This window comes from Haliotis rufescens, unplaced genomic scaffold (genome assembly GCF_023055435.1).
Source record: "Haliotis rufescens isolate VD_foot unplaced genomic scaffold, xgHalRufe1.0.p SCAF_15, whole genome shotgun sequence".
Taxonomy (NCBI): Eukaryota; Metazoa; Mollusca; class Gastropoda; order Lepetellida; family Haliotidae; genus Haliotis; species Haliotis rufescens.
In genome coordinates, this window is record NW_025963835.1 from 27,140,114 (window position 1) to 27,163,445 (window position 23,332).

Genomic DNA, 23,332 nt, shown 5'->3' on the forward strand with positions numbered 1-23,332 from the left:
CATATATTGATAGCGACAATTTTTTAAAATAATAATATACTTATTTCTTTTCGCCGGAATAATATCGCACTGCTTTTTATTATTTCATATTTCAATTTTTTGGGAGACGGCGGATTCGTAGCAGAAGTTTTTTAAAAGTGTCTGGCCTTCCACAATAAATGCCACAACGACAAGTACACTGCGATCAGCTAACAACACTAATACATGTACCAGAAGGAAAGCTGTTACGATTTATGTGTGAGGGTTGCGTTTATTGTCCCGAGTGATCAATGTAGTTTGGTGCGATGCGAAGAATCCTATCAATAATAAAAGTCACGAGGAATCTTCCCATGATAACACTGGTGTAAGACATTCGCCTGCAGTGCGCCATTTTAACGAATTAGAAATAAATGTGGCGTTTTCCGTGTAGTGAGTTTCTAGCGAGATGGAAAATCCAGAGCGAGGGCTAGACAGTCGACGTTGAAGTAGGCGTACATAGCGGACAGATTTGTGTACCGGGAGTTGAGACAGGGGTATTCGGGTGGAAAACTGATTAAAATGCTTCTGCCACGTCCCCTATTTTAAAACCACCGAATGTTAGCTAAGGGTCAGCGAACAAACCATCAAAAATCGCATATTCAAGGGAGGCAACCCTGTCAAATGAGACTTCCTGTTGGGTTTGCGCACCAGGGGGCTTCATACAGCTGCCGACACACGCATGCGTCTCAGGCATAAACACGAGGTGTATTCTAGGTTAGCTTTTACTGCTTAAACTATTACTTTAGATAACCGCTATCGGCTAACGACTTGGCAACCTTTTTTTCTTTTCTAAAGCGATAGTTTGTTTCGTTTTGAAAATGCTGGGAACAGAGGCATCAAGTGCTGAGATTTTTCTAAATTCCAACGTCGGGAGGACGGAGTGCAACGGTGAGAAACGCGAGGGAGAGGGTGGAGTGTGTAGAGACAGGGCAACGGTGAGAGAGTGCTGGTAGACGCTGGGGGAGGGGTGGAGTGTGCAGAGACAGGGCAACGGTGAGAGAGTGCTGGTAGACGCTGGGGGAGAGGGTGGAGTGTGTAGAGACAGGGCAACGGTGAGAGAGTGCTGGTAGACGCTGGGGGAGGGGTGGAGTGTGTAGAGACAGGGCAACGGTGAGAGAGTACTGGTAGACGCAGGGGGAGGGGTGGTGTGTAGAGACATGGCAACGGTGAGAGAGTACTGGTAGACGCTGGGGGAGGGGTGGAGTGTGTAGAGACAGGGCAACGGTGAGAGAGTGCTGGTAGACGCAGGGGGAGGGGTGGAGTGTGTAGAGACAGGGCAACGGTGAGAGAGTGCTGGTAGACGCAGGGGGAGGGGTGGAGTGTGTAGAGACAGGGCAACGGTGAGAGAGTGCTGGTAGACGCTGGGGGAGGGGTGGAGTGTGTAGAGACAGGGCAACGGTGAGAGAGTACCGGTAGACGCTGGGGGAGGGGTGGTCTGACAGGACAACGGTGAGAGAGTACTGGTAGACGCAGGGGGAGGGGTGGTGTGTAGAGACAGGGCAACGGTGAGAGAGTACTGGTAGACGCTGGGGTAAGGGGTGGGGTGTATAGACAGGACAACGGTGAGAGAGTACCGGTAGACGCTGGGGGAGGGGTGGGGTGTATAGACAGGACAACGGTGAGAGAGTACCGGTAGACGCTGGGGGAGGGCTGGTCTGACAGGACAACGGTGAGAGAGTACCGGTAGACGCAGGGGGAGGGCTGGTCTGACAGGACAACGGTGAGAGAGTACCGGTAGACGCTGGGGGGGGGGCTGGTCTGACAGGACAACGGTGAGAGAGTACCGGTAGACGCTGGGTGAGGGGTGGTCTGACAGGACAACGGTGAGAGAGTACCGGTAGACGCTGGGGGAGGGCTGGTCTGACAGAGCAATCGTGAGAGGGTACCGGTAGACGCTGGGGGAGGGGTGGTCTGACAGGACAACGGTGAGAGAGTACCGGTAGACCCTGGGGGAGGTGTGGGGTGTATAGACAGGACAACGGTGAGAGAGTACCGATAGACGCTGGGGGAGGGGGGGAGTGTATAGACAGGACAACGGTGAGAGAGTACCGGTAGACGCTGGGGGAGGTGTGGAGTGTAGAGACAGGGCAACGGTGAGAGAGAGCCGGTAGACGCTTGGGGAGGGGTACGATGCAGGATTGAGACTACACTGGATCGCGACAAATACTCAGATTATGACAAACTATCCACGTCTGTGCAATATATCAATGTTGCTATGTTCCTCATCTAAATCCGCTTTCCAATGTAGCATGATACGGTTTTATCAAGGGAGACCTCAAACATCTACAAAACTCTTTAAATTGTGTTCCTTGATATTATTTTCGCCGTTATCCATCAAAGTGCGTTCTGACCACATGCATTAAAGGATATTGCAACTCAGCTCTAAGCTAATCAAGAAGAATATATACCGTTCTTAAAGAACATGCATGTAGTCTGCATGCCTTTCCCGGCGTCTAGGGGATTACGTTAGCTGAATGCCACCGTAACGACTGCATCCATCGTCTCACCGTCGGGGAACACGTTTACCGGCCCTGCGCACAAGATGTGTTGTGGGTCGACCAGCTGTGGACTGGCTCCATTGTTGGTACGCGCCGATATCAAAAGACAGGAGCCCAGTCAAGGCCAGCTGTTTTTGCGGCCTGATATTCTCCGGGTAAACAAGCATGGGGCGAGAATTCTCCTTGTAAAATATATCCAATACAGTTAGTCAACATTCCTCGACTGTGAGCTTCTTCAGTGCGTTATTACGCATTATGGCGGGGGTTAGCGTTTATTTTACCAAGACTGTAAAAACAGTTGATGTGAAGTTCAAGGGAGTCCGCCATTGTCCCGCCTCCACTCCAAGGCGCCACGTTTAACGTGATATAATTTGAACATTAACACAAGAAGACTTCATTGAGGACATTCAATGCAAACATCCGGCGATAATAACACACACTACACAAGACCGGCACATGTCCTTCACGAGGGAGGTAAACATAACAGCCAAAACATAAGGGGGGTATAAAACACTGCTTGAAAGGGCACCGGGAGCAGTCATTGTTTACATTATTCCGGAAGTAGGGGGCTCTGGTTTCTAATGGAAGGCGCCATCTTGTATCAGCCAGGCCAGGGAGGGAATATCTGAAACAAATATTATAAGGTCACTGCGTCCTTCCAATTATTCTATTTATGCGAGGATAAATAATGTATTATGTAGAACATCCACTTCAAATCAACATTTATCTTCGTGTTGGTAACGGGTGGGGTAGGTTTGCCAGAGGGAATAGATGGGGCCAAATACGAACTTTTCGGTTCGATTCCAGACTGTATTCTGTAAACAGTCAAGTCTCGTTTATCCGACACTCGTTAATCCGACAATCGGCTTTATCCGACACAAATGATGGGAACCGATTAAATCAGTGCTATTTAGACCCGATAATCCGACAGTCTCGCACTCCGACACCGACACACCTCATTTGCAACGAATTACCGAAATCACTCATTAATAAGTCTCGTTAATCCGACAGTGATCAGCGTACTCCGTGGTCATCTGCCCACGAGTACACAGCCCCGTGTTTTGATGCGAGACGAGTCGTCGAGTAGCTGCATATTTCAACGGCTGCAAAGATAAACAATAAACAATTACTACTTTAAATAAACAAAACAGGATTAATCACATGCCTAGATTACCTCAATCTCATAAAATCAGCTAAAAGTTCTCGCTACCGCTGAGGACATCCCATTACAGGTCACGCCAGAACGACTTTTCGCGAACTTTGACCGACCAATGAAATTACTAACAGGAAGTCAACATTAGCCACAAAGAAAGCAGCCTTCTTAAGCATTGCGGCACTAGTTTCAAATTGGCGACTTCCATTCCAGACTATGCTTTAAAAAGTATTTTAAATCAGTCATACATTGTGTTAAACTTTAGAGGTTGCATGATTAGAAAACATATTCCGCTATTGTATGTGATCCAAGCAACAGTGTTTCTAAATATAAAACGTCAACGCCTGAACAATCAGTCTCGAGTCTCGATAATCTGCCGAAACAGATTTCACTGGGTGTTGAAGGCAAAATAACGGTGACAATTATACGAATTGATCACTTAAAATCATCGATGACACCAGATGTTCGCGAAAAGGGTAAGCATGTCCTACCCATCCAGTCGCAACCGCGTTTTGGGCAACCATATTGAAAATTTATTTTAATGGACTAACAGGTATGTTTGCTTGTATATATGTGTGATTCCACCAACAGTGGGTATATTTATTGTTTTCAAAGCTGTGGGTTGAAATTTATCTGTTTAATATTGTCCACCACTTTGTTGTTTGGTTTGTTTACATGACGTCGTCGCATGGCAGGCCACAAACATTTTAATGCAAATTGTGCGTGGCGGGTGCTACTGGTAGAGCGGGACATGGTTACCATTATGACGAACACCTTGTGTCATCACTGATTTTCAGTGATCCATTCATATAATTGTCACCGCCATTTTGGGGGGCACGGGTGCCCCAGTCGTCTAAGGCGCCGCGATTCGCTGTGCAGAGTTGCGTCCCTTGGACACACCAGAAACCTATGATTGTGGTTTCGAATCCTGGTTCGCCCCGATTATGTTTGTAGGTTTGTCAGCACCATACCCTTGCTCGTGGGTTTCACCGAAGTGGTAAACGTCTGAGACCTGCATCACTTCGGGCTTTCCTCCCACATTAAGCTGATACGCCGTGATATTACTGGAATAATGTTAAAAGCGGCGTTAAACCCAACTCACTCACTCACCGCCATTTTGCCTTTCACGCCCAATGGAATCCGTTTCGCTGGATAATCGAGACTGGTTATTCTCTAGCGTTGATTTCGACTTGCGTAACCTTTCACCTTCATACATTATGATTCCCCATTTCACACACCTATTAAACCCAGTGTTCATGAAATGTTTATCAAGCTCTGTTTTTGATCACATCAAGTGTGTCCTTAAAATTCTTCAAAGAATTCCGAACTAGTTGTCGGAACAGTGCCTCCATTTTTAACCCGGAATTCGAAACGTTATTGATTAATCAATGTGTGATTTAACACACTGTGTCATATAATGTCACTCCGTTGGCCTAGTTTGAGTTTGAACCTTTAGGAAGTGTAACCATTTATTGCCTTAAATTTAAAATAATTGGATTTACGATGTCGCTCCACGGGAGTAATGATTGTGTTCTTAGACGATCACTCGAATACATAAGAATATGATTATAAGGAAATGGACATTCCTAAACAGCGAATGCTAATTGCCTGAGACCAAAGAAAGAACCACAAAACAGATAGCTCGAGACCCACTCGATCGCGGCTTCCACGATTTCTTTTCTAAAGAGACAGTTTAAGGCAAAACTCTTTGAGGTGTATCTTTGTACAGCCTAATCAAGATCACGAAAAAGTGTTAATGATTGGGATTTGAGATCCTTTCTCAGCTGATACCTTTCATCTTTGACCTTTAATTTTTTTTCTAATTACGCATCACGATTACGTCTCTCATATTGGCGATATTCCCTCTCTATCTCTGTCTCATCTTTCACAAGCCCCCGATGTGTAAACGTCCATTGTCTTTAACAGTGTGATTCACAACGGGTTTAATCTCTCTCTCTCTGTAGGCGAAAATACTTTGTTATGGCCCACGCGAGTATAACAAGCTGTAAATGGTACAGTATGCAAATACCATGTTTTACGTTTCTACAATACGTATACTTGAGGTTTAACACACTGTAATGTTCTACAATCTGAGAATACCATGCTTTACATTTCTACAATACGTATACTTGAGGTTTAATACATTGTAATGCTCTACAATCTGAGAAAACAACGTTTTACGTCTCTACAATAGGTATACTTGAGGTTTAACACACTTTAATGTTCTACAATCTGAGAATACCATGTTTTACGTTTCTACAATACGTATACTTGAGGTTTAACACACTTTAATGTTCTACAATCTGAGAAAACCATGTTTTACGTTTCTACTTGAGATATAACACACTGTAGTGTTCTACAATCTGAGAAAACCATGTTTTACGTTTCTACTTGAGATATAACACACTTTAATGTTCTACAATATGAGAAAACCATGTTTTACGTTTCTACTTGAGATATAACACACTGTAATGTTCTACAATCTGAGAAAACCATGTTTTACGTTTCTACTTGAGATATAACACACTGTAGTGTTCTACAATCTGAGAAAACCATGCTTTACGTTTCTACAATACATATACTTGAGGTTTAACACACTGTAATGTTCTACAATTTTGAGAATACCATGCTTTACGTTTCTTCGTGTATCTACACATTGTATACTTTGTATATAACACACTGTAACGTTCTACACTCTGAGGATACCATTCTTCCAGCATCTACACATTGTATACTTGAGATATAACAAACTGTAATGTCACTGATTTTCACTGATACTCACAGTATACACGTTGCACATATTGGATATAACATGCTTTAATAATATACAATCTGAAGATAACTCACAATATACACGTTGCACATATTGGATATAACATCTTTCAATGATATACAATCTGAAGATAACTCACAATATACAAGTTGCACATGTTGGATATAACATTCTTTAATGATATACAATCTGGAGATAACTCACAATATACACGTTGCACATATTGGATATAACATGCTTTAATGATAACACATCTGGAGATAACTCACAATATACACGTTGCACATACTGGATATAACATCTTTCAATGATATACAATCTGAAGATAACTCACAATATACAAGTTGCACATGTTGGATATAACATGCTTTAATGATATACAATCTGAAGATAACTCACAATATACACGTTGCACATATTGGATATAACATGTTTTGACATTTAGAGGACATTCCCAAATTTGACGCATCGGTGAAAAAATTATGTCCTATGCAATTCCCATTTTTTACTTGCACCCCAGATTCCCGTGTGTTTTTTCAGGTAAACAATTGACTTGCTTTTGCATGTGTTTGTGACGGCTGTCACCGGTGAAGCAGGATTCACTCATCTTTTCGCGAACAACTGGCAACATCACTATTTGATAATGATTCATGAACTCATGCTCATTATATAGTCAGACTCGTACAATCGACACTGCTTTTATCAAGAATTTCTTATCTAGATAGAAAGGGCTTTGTTGCTTTTATTTAATGATATATAGTCAGGTGGCAACTCAGTATATATACAAAATAGACATGCCTAAATAACTAACACCAAGTACAACTTAAACACACCACATTTATAACAAACATATACACTCTGCTAGTCTGTCACACAGACTCTGAAACAATTATATCCAATACAGCCCATGCAAGTCTATAATGTTTGGCAAGTGTAGATTACTGCAGTATAAAGAAGAAAGACTCTTGGTTCCTTTTTATCATATTTCATAACTATAATTTAACAAGTGTTTTTTTTCTGTAAAATACGTTCGTTTCAGAAACAAGATGTTAGTCCAACAATCTGCGGACGGATACAGTACTGATATGGAGAAAAAAACCGAGAGATGGTGTCCCACATTCTACACATAAAACGGGGCGGTCGGGTAGCCTTGTGGTTAAAGCGCTCGCTCGTCACGCCGAAGACCCGGGTTCGATTCCCGACATGGGTACAATGTGTGAAGCCCATTTCTGGTGTCCCCCGCCGTGATATTGCTGGAATATTGCTAAAAGCGGCGTAAAACCATACTCACTCACTCACTTCACACAAAACACCAAATGCACGCTGAAAACGGGTTATGTCATTATTCTTGAGACGACGGAATCCGGAGATGGCCGACGACATACAACAAACATTGCGTATCAGGGTTTTAACAAAATGAGTATGGTTCGTCCATCAGCACAGCAACTAACAGAGGAAACATGTCCTCACCAGACGTTGTATCATTATCATTACTGCCATAACGTGAATAATAATAATTCGTGTGGGTTTAACATGCTGTATCGAGATGTCCGATGTTCCGTGAAGGCTGGGTTTTCCTTCCAGGACATTCCACGTCTATAATCAAGGCATTGTACCCATTAGGTCAATACAGACATCAGCGTAGCAGGCCTGTGAACTGTTCGCAGTCAGCATGGCACACGGCTTTGGCGGGATTCGTTTGGGTTTCGTGATGGTGTGCCGCCCAAATGACCCGCCATTACTAAGATAAGCACATGGGCATGGTGGAGGTACCGTGATTTCTTCCCGAGCTGCTATATGTCGCCCGAGGGGGTCGGGGTTCCAGGAAGGGGAGTGGGGACGTGGGGGGGGGGGGGGGGGGGGGGGGGGGTGGTGGTCTGAAGATGGGGGATACAACCGAGCAAATGGTACCGCTGGATGATAACGGTTTTGATATAATAAAATTTATGGTCTAAATTTTCTGCCGAAACTTGGCGTAAAGGGCAAATAAAAGGCAAACACTTAGTCAATGAAAACATGTCTTTAAAATAATTTAATTATTTTCTTTTGCAAAAAAAACCCTCTTCTGCTGTTTTCATGGGGAATCAAGCAAACTAGTCTTGGTTAATTTGATCTAGACTTGCCTAGGCTTTTGGTAAAACAAATACCTAAAAAATATAAATTCCAGTCATGGTGCAGGACTAGGCAAATGGCTGTGGACATTATATGAATGGACCACTGAAAATCAGGCGATTGGGCGAGTTATAGCTCAACACTCATAGGACTTAGAGCCACCTGGTACAGACTTACGTTTCGAAACGACCGGCCATCCCGACCCGCACTTCGTCACGTAGCGATTGGGTGTACGTACTTGAGACAATATGTAAACTTGTAAATCCAAGTAAGACTGAAGGGTATTCGATAACATGAGACATGCAGGAGCATGTTGGCCCGGGGGCATCGGGTTGTCAATAAATCCATAAACACGTCGTTATACATTACCGTCATTGATATAACTATATACAATGCAGTTGAGATTAGCTTCGTAATTGAAATATCTTTTATAATAATGACGCAGAGAATGTAGGCGTGTAAACTACCGGACAAAAGAAAGTGCACACCCATATTTAATGGTAGCTATAAATGAAGCAAACAAGAAATGGTTATTCGATGCTGATGTATGGATATGGTAATCATGGTTATGTTTTGGACCTTAAGTTTGCAGTGTTGCAGCGACTGTCTAACCTTGTAGGGGGCACGGGTGGCCCAGTCGTCTAAGGCGCCGCGATTCGCTGTGCAGAGTTGCGTCCCTGGACACGCCAGAAACCTATGATCGTGGGTTCGAATCCCGGTTCGCCCCGATTATGTTTCGAGGTTTGTCAGCACCATACCCATGCTCGTGGGTTTCACCGAAGTGGTAAACGTCTGAGACCTGCATCACTTCGGGCTTTCCTCCCACATTAAGCTGACACGCCGTGATATAACTGGAATACTGTTAAAAGCGGCGTAAAACCCAACTCACTCACTCACTCACTAACCTTGTAACATGTTGATAACGTTTGTAATATTTTTGTCCATTTCAAATTTCAAATGAATACTTTCTTTCGCCAGGTAGTTTGTGTGAGACTGAAGCAATCGGTTGTCGTTTATAGCTAAAACAATTATATTTTAACTGGTGACATGGTTGTTTTAGAAACAAATTTTTAAGAAAAGAAGTTGTTCTTTATAAATTGTCGATTTAGGACAAATGTATTCCGAATTATGACACTTTACATTATATTTTTGGTGTTGCATTGGTACAATGTGTAAGAAATATACAACTTTCAAAATAAAGTCACTCAATTGTATTCAATTAGTATCAACTCTTCATTCTTACGTGTTACACACCCATGCTAATCCTAATAGTATGTATTCTATCTTGATACATATCCTGGACCATTTCACTACCAGAATTCGTCTTGAGTCGGATCCAAATGACACAGCGCTAAAAATAACCGTCCAATCAAATTTCTCATGCGCGAGGGAAATTCTGTGCCAAGCCAGGGATAGGAGCGATGTTGGTGGTACGAGGTAAAAGCTGTAGGGTCTATTAGAAACCACATAGGAAAAATAGACAGAGTTGTCTCACCGGACCAATTTCCACTTCCGGGGCGCAGATCAATAATTAAATGTAAACATGATAAATTAATAACCAAAATATAAATACCGTGTGGTAAGAGCAAATGGGTTTCTCAGGACGAAAATGGTGTGTCTTTGTAGTTTCCACTTTTCTTTTTGTAAGAATTACTAGTATTTAGAGAAAGTTTGGTGGAGGACATGTGTGCACGTGCATCTATTTTCTAGTAAAAACAATACCTTTCTTTACCTGAAAGTTAAAAACATCTGCTTAAAATATTGATGTATTAAATTCGCAAAATCTCACGTTTCCATCAAAAATCAAAATAAAATAAAAAATAAAATAAAAAATACGTTAATGTTCGACGGCAACTTTTTTGGCAACTGTTTAATTTGTCATTATAAATCCGTATATCTGTACATTATTTGAAAGACAGTATTTGTATAACAAGCAAAATATTTAAGATCAGCAGATGACATACAGATATCTCAGTGAAGGGAAACAAAGCTTGAATTAACACTCTTGTCTGTGCTATTCCAACAGTGACAATAGGCAATTGTTGCAAGGGACTGGAGACCGCCTCCGTGGTTTAGTGGTAGAGCGTCCGCCCGGAGAGCGGAAGGTCCGGGGTTCGGTCCCCGGCCGCGTCAGACCAAAAGACGTTAAAAGATGGTACTTGTTGTTACCCTGTCTGGCGCTCGGCATTAAGGAGTTAAAACAAAGACTGGTCGGCTCGGAGTCAGTATACTGTGTCTGAGTGGGGTATTCATGTTAAACTGCGGCATGGTATCTCAGTGAGCTAGCACTATAAATCGGCATCAGTCCGGACTAGTACAAACAGCCACACAAATACACACACGTACATGCACGTCGCTATATAAGTGCAATAATCTTGGACGCGACGTTAAACCCCATTTCACCTCACCTCACCTGCAAGAGACTGGAGCGTGTATGCGCCGGAAGTTATAATCGTTTAAAAATCTGTCCCTTTGGGCATGCGAATCAAGGGCAGATAAGTATTTTTCTAATAGACCCTGTAGTGGCGAGGGGCGGTGGTTAAAGCATTCGCATGCCACGATGAAGTCCTGGTTTGATTTCCAACAATGGTACAACGTGTGCTGCCATTTCTGGTGTTCCCAGCCGTGATAATGTAGGGTGTTGCTAATAGCGGCGTAAAGCAATACTCACTATGGGGGCATTCAACAAAATAGGACCCGTGAAGATCCGGGTTAGAATTGATCTTCAGCAACCCATGCTTGCGGTAAAAGCGACTGTGCTTGTCGTAAGAGGCGACTAACGGGATCGGGAGGTCAGGCTCTCTGACTTGGTTGATGCCTGTCATCGTATTCCAATTGTGTAGTTCGATGTTCATTATGTCAATCACAGGATTGTCTGGTCCAGACTCGATTATTTTTAAGACCGCCGTCAATTAGCAAGAATATTGTTGAGTGCGGTGTTTAACAACAAACAAACAAGCATAAATTCATCAAAATAAAATGGAGATCTGCCCTACAAAATCGAGGATGGGTATTACATGAAAATCGGATTATATTATTTATTCAAGTAAACCACTTGACTTAGACATCGAAACAACTGTAGTGTGTTCACATACTAATACAATACTCGGACACACCATGACACACAGTAATGTTTCTATATCTACATGCTTAACCTCACGGGATCACTCATATAAATCCCCTTTCTCCGTATATTCTGAAGCCAAGACGATGGGCTTTACAACACGTTATCACCAGACCTCTCGTGATGCCGATTAATGGAGGTTTAACGTCACCCTCCGGAGTGCTGGCTACGAAATACTTTTTTTTCCCCTTTGATACCTCGGCAGCCTCGTTCTGGCTGAGACGACACGGCAAACAGCATTGCTGTTCAACTGAACGCCATCTTGTCACGGATAGTTGTCACGATGCGATTTTTATGCTCCTCAGAAAGAACAGACTGCAATTTCAGGCAACCGACTGTGTAATAAGCTTTATGTATATGCACGGTTAATCTGTTTAAGGGGGTAAGTATAGGAGCAGCATTAAGGGCAGGCCACGAGGCAGTGTGTGGTTGTTTGATGTTTGACTCTGGTTTTACATTATAATGGTAGATAATGGTAGCTCGCAGATAAAAGCGCATTGAAGGCGGCCGGTGTTGGACGAGGCTTGGGGCGGACATACTTCATCAGGAACATGGGGTTCACTGGCTTATCTTAATTGTGACAGAGTGATTCAACACATTCAGTGAGCATTGTAGGCCCATAAAACCGGGCAAATAGCGTTACGCGTTCGACTGCTCTACACAGAGGCACCAGTGGCCCAGTTTTCTAAAGGTACTGGGTGCCGTTGTCGTTGTGCGATCTTAGCGCTAAGGTGATCGTAACTCCCATACCTTAACATAGATTACAGTCGAACTGCTAAGTTTGTTTTGTACAACGGCACCCAGTTTTCTAAAGGCACTGGATGCCGTTGTACAAAACAATCTTAACTTTAAGGTGATCGAAACTCCCATACCCTAATACAGACTTACGATAGTCGAAGTGCTGAGGTTGTTTTGTACAACAACACCCAGTTTTCTAAAGGCACTGGATGCCGTTGTTCAAAGCGATCTTAACGCTAAGGTGATCGAAACTCCCATACCCTAACACAGCCTTACGACAGTCGTTGCGCTAAGGTAATTGTACAACGGTATCCTGGAATCCACTGTGAAGAGTTGCGTCCCTTAGGCGTGCAAGAAACCTATGAGCATGGTTCGAATCCCAGATTCGTCTGAATATAGTTTAAGGTTTGACATCACCATACCCGTGCCGGGTTTCACTAAAGTTGCAAATATCTAAGATCTGCATTACTTCGGGCCCTCTTCCAGCTCAAGTACACCGCATGGGAATTACATAGATAGTGGGAATGAACTAGCGAAAAATGCTTTGTTTAGAAAATGTATTTTGGACAGAAGTGTCTTGAGTCCCATTTCGGTATGGTTTGCCCGTGAATGCATGAAGATAGCCTGGGTCCTGAACAAACACGCCACAGACACTGCAGCAATAGTAAGTAATGAAGTAACGCGCCGGCCGACTATCTCTGGGAATCTGCAGAGAACATGGTATAAGTGGCATAGCCTTGGGCCACGTCCGCGGCCGCCATGTCACCTTGAAATACGCTGCTTTCATTACATAGTCTGAAAAGCAATTAACAACTCTATTGATATCTCCGAATGATGGTTTTCGATTTGGTGTCAGAGGATAGTATTCGGTCAAGTGGGACAAGACCATGTCCTTCAGCTAGCCACCGGTCAATCTGCGGGCCATGAAGTACGATGGATTCTGCGAGTGTACCACAAGGTAGTCTCGACGATTGCTGATGGGATTCCGATTGGAGCGTTCAATATTTTGGCGTGGAAGCAGTCCAACTCTTCAAGACTCTGTCTGCAAACAATGGAAAGCGAAACCTGAAGTCAATGACGGACCAACGATAAGATTTGTCTAAAAGAGCATTTAAACGCCTGGATCGAAGCTAAGTCTGTGTTCCCACTCCACTGTATAGGGTGTTCCCATGGAAATAACTGTCTGCGAGGGCACATCAAAGAAACTTCTCGAGTTGACAGCATGTTTACTTGACTCCATTTTCCCACCAAGCAGACGGAATAGTGAAAACGCTGAGAAATCTAAGAGATGGTCCCCGCCATCCCCGAGCCCAGATCGAGGCTCACACAATCCACTGACCACAACCATACGTCAATACTCGTGTTCGTTTCCAGGAACCATGGGACATCAAGTCTTGAAATAAGGCCAGAGGTCTAAGTTTTGTTCTTTTTACATGCCTGTTTTCTCGAAGCGCGGAATTAAGGCTTTCTATTGGGCACCGGGGAATTATTTTTTCTTGAAGAAATAGCCGAGCTTGTCATTTACAGCATCTCCCGTGGTTCCGAAAGAAAACGGGACAAGAAATGTTGCGATTAATTGACCCTGATTCTTCCTTCACTGACGTGTTGGACAGATAGCTGGCAGCTCAGTCTTTGCCCAGGGCGATGAGAGGGTACCTTATAAGGAGAACAAAGGTGACAACCTAAACATGGTAACTGAAGCACCAATGGAACTGTTTCGGACCGTACGACAGTTGATTCTCCAAGACAATTGTTACATTTTGACATCAATACATGAACAGCCATCAACTCTTGGGACTCCAAAAAAGTATTAGAACTTGTGCTTTACTAAGAAAGTGTAACTCAAATACATCGTTTGCTACATCCGACCACTTTCTAAAAAGCATTGTGTATTCATCGACTCGTGTTTGAAATAAACTCAAATCCCATTAATATCAAATAGCAAGCGGATGCATTATTATCAATACCAGAACGGTGTCTTCATAAAACTCTTCCAGGAACTATTCATAATGGTAAAAATGGTAAAATGAATTGAGTAAAAGATATTGCATTTGAATCTGATTTACTGGTGTCTTGAAACCACATTTTTATCGAAATCGATTTCATTAGAACAAAGGGAAGGTTTCGCTACAACTCAAATATATCACTGCGTGATGCTTTTGACTTAAGCCATTGAATTAAATCAGTGTGTGAAATACTTCTGAAGAGATCTGATGTCGAAAAGTATAATCGTGTACAATAAAAAACCTTATCAAATGCAAAGGACTTAACTGGTGGAGAGTATTAAACTTGTTAATTTTTTTCCACTTCATAAACAAACACCAGTAATGATTAGCGGCATAAAACTAAATATTGATAGTCATTTTCCCACTGAATAAATCAATGTGCTCCTGATGTAAATGATGTTCATTTCTTTGAAAAAAAATTCGCCTTGCTTCTCACAGAGTGTCAAATAAATAAACACCATAATTGAGCGAAGGAATTATTCCTGCAAGAGCTGAGTTTTGCTTCAAATTGTGTTTGCCTAAGGTTTTCTTTGATAACTCGGACAGGGAGATCCTTTCTCGATAACCCTTTAAAAGAAACGTCTTTGAAATTGTGATCGGTTCCGAGTAATATCGTGGTCTCGCTGTGCGCGGCTGTTCCTAAGGACTGCCAATGCTCAAGGCGCTACCGGCCTTTGGTGCGTAATTGCAATATTTGCCGCTTATCAACGGAGGGGAATTTCTCCCACAATGTGAATGTGCCTGGTGTAGATGTTCAATTGCGAGTCACTGTAGCGCCGTTTTACAAAACGATGGTGTCCTATCTGAATACACTGCACCCTGTGATTTTTTTGTCTGCAGCCCTGCATCATTTTGACCTGGACTCCTTTCACTCTGGGTGGTGGGGTGGCTTAGTGGTTAAAGCATTCGCTCGTCAGGACGAAGACCTGGTTCGATTCCCCACAAGAGCACAAAGTGTGAAGCCATGGGGTCGTGATATTGCTGGACTATTGCTAAAGCGGCGTAAAACAATACTCACTTACTTACTCATACTCTTAGCTACTGGCTCAGTTTCAAACAATGGGACAATAGAAAACAAAAAGCAACAAATGAAACGGCCATATTTGTTATTGAGGGTTTGTCTGTAAATAATCGGAACCGTTAATCAAGTGATTGAAATCATGACTATCGATCTACGCAATTTGGATACGATAACACACATATCAGCCTGATTACCCAATACCGTTAGTCGTCTCTTACCACAAGCATAGTCGCCTTTTACAGCAAGCATGGGTTGCTGAAGATAAATTCTAACCCGGATCGAAACGGCCATGGAAACCATTTATTTAATACCTTTCAATTCATTTTTACAATTTCAGCACTGAAATATTAAATTCAGACGATTTAATGTTTTTTGTAAGGAACTAGTGTTGATCGTTTCCGGTGTCTCGGGCGACGACGGTGGTGGGGATGTTGATCCTGTATCAGTGCATCACCACATCATCCTCGCCCCGGAAACTGGATTTCTATACACTGGCTGAGTAGGGCATGTGCTACCATTTAATTGGCAAGTTTATTCAACAAAACTATCACTTCATGCCATTTTTTTGGAATTCTAAATTGACGTATGTGTTTTGAGACAGCCTCCTCGGCAACAAACGTTAAAAAAGGTTTTGAGTCAATTTAAGTTCGTCTGACTTCTGATAGTTATGAGTTCCATGGTCGTGTTTGCTGTAGAACATTGTTTCAAATGTAGCTATAAAACCCAATCAGTTTTTATCTTTAAAACCACTAACAGAATCACACGGCAACCCAAGCACAGCAAAGCCACGAGGCTCTACACATTGGATCTTATCCAAGGATCTGCTTATAGGATTTTGTTCAGGGTTCTACACATGTGATATTGTTCAAGGATATATATATATAGGATATTGTTCAAGGATCTTCGTATAGGATCTACACATGTGATATTGTTCAAGGATATATATACTAGTATATATATATATATATATATATATATATATATATCCTTGAACAGTGGGGTCTACACATGTGATATTGTTCAAGAATATATATTTAGGATCTACACATGTGCTATTATACATATATCCTTGAACAATATCACATGTGTAGATCCTATACGAAGATCCTTGAACAATATCCTATACGAAGATCCTTGAACAGTATATATATATATATATATATATATATATATATATATATATTGTATCATATTGTTTAAGGATCTACATGTTGGATTTTGTTCAATGTTCTAAACATAGGCTCTTGTTCAAGGATGTTTGTACAGGAAACTGTTCAAGGCTCTACAGATAGGATAGTGTTCAAGGCTCCATAAATAGGATATTGTTCAAGGAGTTTCATGTAGAATATTGTTCGAGGCTCTACATATATCATATTGTTCAAGGGTATTCGTATGGGATATTGTTTAAGGGTTTTCCTTTAGGATACTGTTCAAGGATGTTCGTATAGGATATTGTTCAAGGGTATTCGTATAGGATATTGTTCAAGGATCTTCGTATAGGATATTGTTCAAGGGTATTCATATAGGATATTGTTCAAGGGTATTCGTATTGGATATTGTTCAAGGGTTTTCGTATGGGATACTGTTCAAGTATCTTCGTATAGGATATTGTTCAAGGGTTGTTTTTTTATAGGATATTGTTCAAGGGTATTTATATAGGATATTGTTCAAGGGTATTCGTATAGAATATTGTTCAAGGCTCTACAGATTGGATGTTATTCTCTATACTCTCTACATGGGATATAACATTAGCCATGGCTACATAAAATTTATTTGTTTATTTTTGTTGAATTTGCGAAAGTAAATCCAATTCAACTAAACTGTTTAAAGCTGCTATAGATGCAGAATTCTGAACATTTTAACACTACCTCAGAACAAGATACGGAGACTGGACAAAGCCAGAGGACTATTTAGGCGAACAGGATCATTCTCTTGAAACAAATTGTTCTGTATGGAATCCTAGCAGGGATATTGTCGCGCTGTCACCCATACAAAAACAAACAAAAGGTGTCAAAACAAACCAAAGTGCGGCAATGCGACAGTCAAACAAATGGTCATTATGTCGCATTGTCAGCCGGAATATTGCTAAACTGAGTGCAGCGTTAAGCAACAAACAAAACACATCTCTGAATGTTGCAAATTCGATTATGTACAAATCACAGTTTTATAGTAAGAATATTGCTGATGCGGCGTAAAACACTTCTCAATCATACGGCGATATCGTTTAATTTGCCCATAATGTTATATTTGAAAACCTGCCTGACAATACCCTCCGTTCAGACCCTTATAAACTAACCCAGATTTACCGCGATTCCTTCAGTAAGTATCCCAGTCGTATAATTTGCAATATTGATTCAAAGTAAGCTTTGCTGGCCAGTTGTTTAGGTATTAGATTTTCTGAAATGACGATGCTTGAGAATGGTTAGCCGAGGAGCAGAGCGAGCCGGGTGATCCAAGACTAGTATTTGTCTTCGGGATAACGAAGTAATTGATAGCGTCTTCACCACTATTCCCCCCACCACCTCAACACTTCTAAATACAGCCAGAAAATAGAGAATCCCTCTTTCTTCTCTTAAATCTATAATCCGATTTTGGTCACTTTCTATGTTCCCAGATAAAACCGACTATGCAAATATCACAATTACTCCCAGTGCTTCCGTCGCCCGTCTTCACAGCTGAGCCGTTTTAAAATCCGAAAGTTTTTCAGGCGATAACGTCCTCTGTTATGGAAAAGAATCTGAAATTGAATTCTTAAAATAAGTTGATATTTTTGGGATATTTATATGATATTTTGTCCTCTGCTACGTGTAGCTGTTTTGGAGTTGAGTAAGGGTTGCTGCGTCAGCTGAGTGAGTGAGTATGGTTTTACGCCGCTTTTAGCAATATTCCAGCAATATCACGGCGGGGGACAGCATAAATGGGCTTCACACATTGTACCCATGTCGGGAATCGAACCCGGGTCTTCTGCGTGACGAGCGAACGCTTTAACCACTAGGCTACCCGACCGCCCCTGCGTCAGCCGAACTAAACTGTCGGAGAAAACATAAACTTTAGGATAACAACTTCTGGTGTACAGCATTAAGTGACGTTTTGATGTAGATTCCAACACCGTTATCAATAATAATATAATCCATTTATATGACTGTGTACTCCATGCATAAGCATGCTCTACATTATTACCCCCGTGCTTGTTTATGTAGAACCACTCACTAACTCACCCACTCACTCACTCATAAAAGGGAGGATGACATTAAGTAAATGCGTCTGAATGTTTGAGGTGTATTGTCAAGGTCAACGCCATTACAGTGTTTTATCAACACTTTTCAGAAGGAAATAGAGGTGTCTTTAATAACCACACACACACACGCGCGCACACACACGCACGCACACACACACACAAACACACACACACACACACGCACACACGCACGCACGCACACGCACACACACACACACACACACTCAAAAACACACATACACAAGCACCGTCATGTTTATGTAGCAGGTATTCTACAAGGATACATGTGATAATTGAAATATATCCCCGTCTTTTATCAACTAACCAAATTGTGCAACAATGTTGATATTGTGTAGCCTTGGCGTATTAGATGCCGACAGTCGGGGGAGCAGTTTACCCAGTGGTTCGCACACAGGCGGCACGGTATCTCTGCTTAACTTTGTCTCTGCGTTTTGGTAATCTGACAATCGATATTTTGTTGGAAGAGCGTCACTCTCAGTGATGAGGGGATCAATGGCTGAATCCGATCAGGTTTATCACGACTAAACTTCCCCTATCCTCGCGTCTCGACTCTCGAGCCTCAAGCACTGCTTATACTCTGGAGTTCTGAGTTGGCTAACTGTAGTTGTAGGAAAGCAGCAGAAGGGACATGTGCCTAACTTTAGTTGTAGGAAAGTAGCAGTATGGACATTTTTGCCTAACTGTATTTGTAGAAACGTCGCTGAATTGACATTTGCCAAACTATTGGTGTAGGAAAGTAGCAGAATGGACATGTGCCTAACTGTAGTTGTAGGAAAGTAGCAGAATGGACATGTGCCTAACTGTAGTTGTAGGGAAGTAGCAGAATGGAAATGTGCCTAACTGTAGTTGTAGGGAAGTAGCAGAATGGACATGTGCCTAACTGTAGTTGTAGGAGAGTAGCAGAATGGACATGTGCCTAACTGCAGTTGTAGGAGAGTAGCAGAATGGACATGTGCCTAACTGTAGTTGTAGGAATGTAGCAGACTGGACATTTGCCTAACTGTAGTTGTAGGAAAGTAGCAGACTGGACATGTGCCTAACTGTAGTTGTAGGGAAGTAGCAGAATGGACATGTGCCTAACTGTAGTTGTAGGAAAGTAGCAGAATGGACATGTGCCTAACTGTAGTTGTAGGGAAGTAGCAGACTGGACATGTGCCTAACTGTAGTTGTAGGGAAGTAGCAGAATGGACATGTGCCTAACTGTAGTTGTAGGGAAGTAGCAGAATGGACATGTGCCTAACTGTAGTTGTAGGGAAGTAGCAGAATGGACATGTACCTAACTGTAGTTGTAGGGAAGTAGCAGAATGGACATGTGCCTAACTGTAGTTGTAGGGAAGTAGCAGAATGGACATGTGCCTAACTGTAGTTGTAGGCGAGTAGCAGACTGGACATGTGCCTAACTGTAGTTGTAGGAAAGTAGTATGCACATACTCGGGCCACATTTTGTAGGTTAATGTTTTCATTAGCAATTAAGATACCATTAAGATCTCAATAGTGAATACTTTAAAGAACCATCGTTGCAACAAATAGTACATTCATTCTCATGATTTCAGTGGTTTTTTTCAATAATAAATGTCTACAACGTGGTTTGGTTAATACTTAAGATGGCTAGGCCGCCTCGGCTTGCTTTATGAAAATATATAACCATTATATGTCTCCGCTATTTGCAATTAGACTCGAAATAGCTGAACATACATCTTTTTCTAAGAAGATATAAATTAGAGCGACAGAGCAATAATGTAATGTCTTGTCAGCACAATGACATATGTTTATAATGGATTCAATATAATGAATCTTATCATATATTATTTTATATGTAGTTTTCAAGGACATTGATTTTCCCAAACAAGAGAAAGTGTCCTCCATGTGAATCATGAGCTTACTGTTATTCTACTGGTAACCCAAAATACACAAATCCCTTCCTATTTCAATTTAATGTACCTTCGTGTGTTGCCCGCAGTCTCAATATTAGTTGTATGGTGTGGGTAATCTTCGCCAGAGGGCGTTGGCAAGATCTATAAGATTAATACTTAATCCGAACAAAAATCCCCATCTTCATCTGTAGATAGGCTGCTGAAGGCATGACCATGGACTCCAGTTGGACGGTTTATGGAGGACAGGAGCGAGGCAATCCTTCCAGAGACTCGATTACCAAATATAGATTCTTTACACGAAAGAAATATTTTTTTTATAGAATATAGCATTCGATTACTTAGCATCGTGAAAGATAACTTTTTATCATCAGCCTCCGAGAGGCCTTGAAAGTAAAATGACAACACTTACGAAACCTGGGCTTTCGGTTGGTTTTTCATCATCTTAAAAGCAAAAAGCAATACATTAAAACATGAACAGAGCCAGTGTGTTCCTCTTTCTGACACAGAGGTCAAGGTAGGAGGGCCAATCGTGCCTTTTTTCTGCTCAGGCTATTGTGAGCTGCACATTAGTAATGATTGAGTACTTTATTGTATAAAGTACGTTTCAAATATAGATCGCACACTTACGTCTCATGTCTTTATAAATAGGAGTGATAGTGAATTTCCTTTTTTCATTTTCACTTTCCCCAAGGAACATGGTGTTGATGTTCTGGTTCGCCGGAAAGCTATCAGTAGCTTGTTCAAAGTTCCTGCTTCAAGGGGTAGCGTTTTTTGTTTGAGCCTGTACAGATGGATGTGGACGTTTGAACTAGTCTTAAGGGAGTGATCTCACCTTGTTCAGATGACGTGTTTACTATCCTTTCGTAACTTTTACAAAATTATTTAAAAGCGAATTTCCATGCTCAGTCTACACATGGGTGAGTGAGTGTGGTTTTACTCCACTTGTAGCGGCTAGGGACACCATGAATGTGGAAATCGAATCCTAATCTTCGGCGAGACGAGCAAACACTTTAACCCCTTGGCCACCCATCTCCCTCAACACATTATCAACATTTGATATACATGACCACCACGTTAGTTCTTATATGTTTGTGTGTTTATGTATGTCAATTTGTGTTTATGTTTGTCAATTTGTGTTTATGTGTGTTTGTGTGTGTTTATGTATGTCAAGTTGTGTTTATGTGTGTTTGTGTGTGTTTATGTTTGTCAATTTGTGTTTATGTGTGTTTGTGTGTGTTTATGTATGTCAATTTGTGTTTATGTGTGTTTGTGTGTGTTTATGTTTGTCAATTTGTGTTTATGTTTGTCAATTTGTGTTTATGTATGTCAATTTGTGTTAATGTGTGTTTGTGTGTGTTTATGTATGTCAATTTGTGTTTATGTGTGTTTGTGTGTGTTTATGTATGTCAATTTGTGTTTATGTGTGTTTATGTAATATTATGTTTGTGTGTGTTTATGTGTGTTTTTATGTGTTTGTGTGTGTTTTTGTATGTTTATGTGTGATTGTGTGTGCTTATGTGTGTTTGTGTATGTAAATGCGTGTTTATGTGTGTTTATGTATGTTTATGTGTTTATGTATGTTAATGTGTTTATGTGTTTGTGTGTGTTTATGTGCTTATGTGTTTTTGTGTATGTTAATGTGTGTTGATTTGTGCTTGTGTGTGTGTGTGTGGTGTGTGTGTGTGTGTGTGTGTGTGTGTGTGTGTGTGTGTGTGTGTGTGTGTGTGTGTGTGTGTGTGTGTGTGTGTGTGTGTGTGTGTGTTATGTTTGTCAATTTGTGTTTATGTGTGTTTATGTATGTCAGTTTGTGTTAATGTGTGTTTGTGTGTGTTTATGTTTGTCAATTTGTGTTTATGTGTGTTTGTGTGTGTTTATGTTTGTCAATTTGTGTTTATGTTTGTCAATTTGTGTTTATGTATGTCAATTTGTGTTAATGTGTGTTTGTGTGTGTTTATGTTTGTCAATTTGTGTTTATGTGTGTTTGTGTGTGTTTATGTTTGTCAATTTGTGTTTATGTTTGTCAATTTGTGTTTATGTATGTCAATTTGTGTTTATGTGTGTTTGTGTGTGTTTATGTATGTCAATTTGTGTTTATGTGTGTTTATGTAATATTATGTTTGTGTGTGTTCATGTATGTTTATGTGTGTTTTTATGTGTTTGTGTGTGTTTTTGTATGTTTATGTGTGATTGTGTGTGCTTATGTGTGTTTGTGTATGTAAATGCGTGTTTATGTGTGTTTATGTATGTTTATGTGTTTATGTATGTTAATGTGTTTATGTGTGTTTATGTGCTTATGTGCTTTTGTGTATGTTAATGTGTGTTGATTTGTGCTTGTGTGTGTGGGGGTGGTGTGTGTGTGTGTGTGTGTGTGTGTGTGTGTGTGTGTGTGTGTGTGTGTGTGTGTGTGTGTGTGTGTGTGTGTGTGTGTGTGTGTGTGTGTTTATGTTTGTCAATTTGTGTTTATGTGTGTTTATGTATGTCAGTTTGTGTTAATGTGTGTTTGTGTGTGTTTATGTTTGTCAATTTGTGTTAATGTGTGTTTGTGTGTGTTTATGTTTGTCAATTTGTGTTTATGTTTGTCAATTTGTGTTTATGTATGTCAATTTGTGTTAATGTGTGTTTGTGTGTGTTTATGTTTGTCAATTTGTGTTTATGTGTGTTTGTGTGTGTTTATGTATGTCAATTTGTGTTTATGTGTGTTTATGTAATATTATGTTTGTGTGTGTGTTCATGTATGTTTATGTGTGTTTTTATGT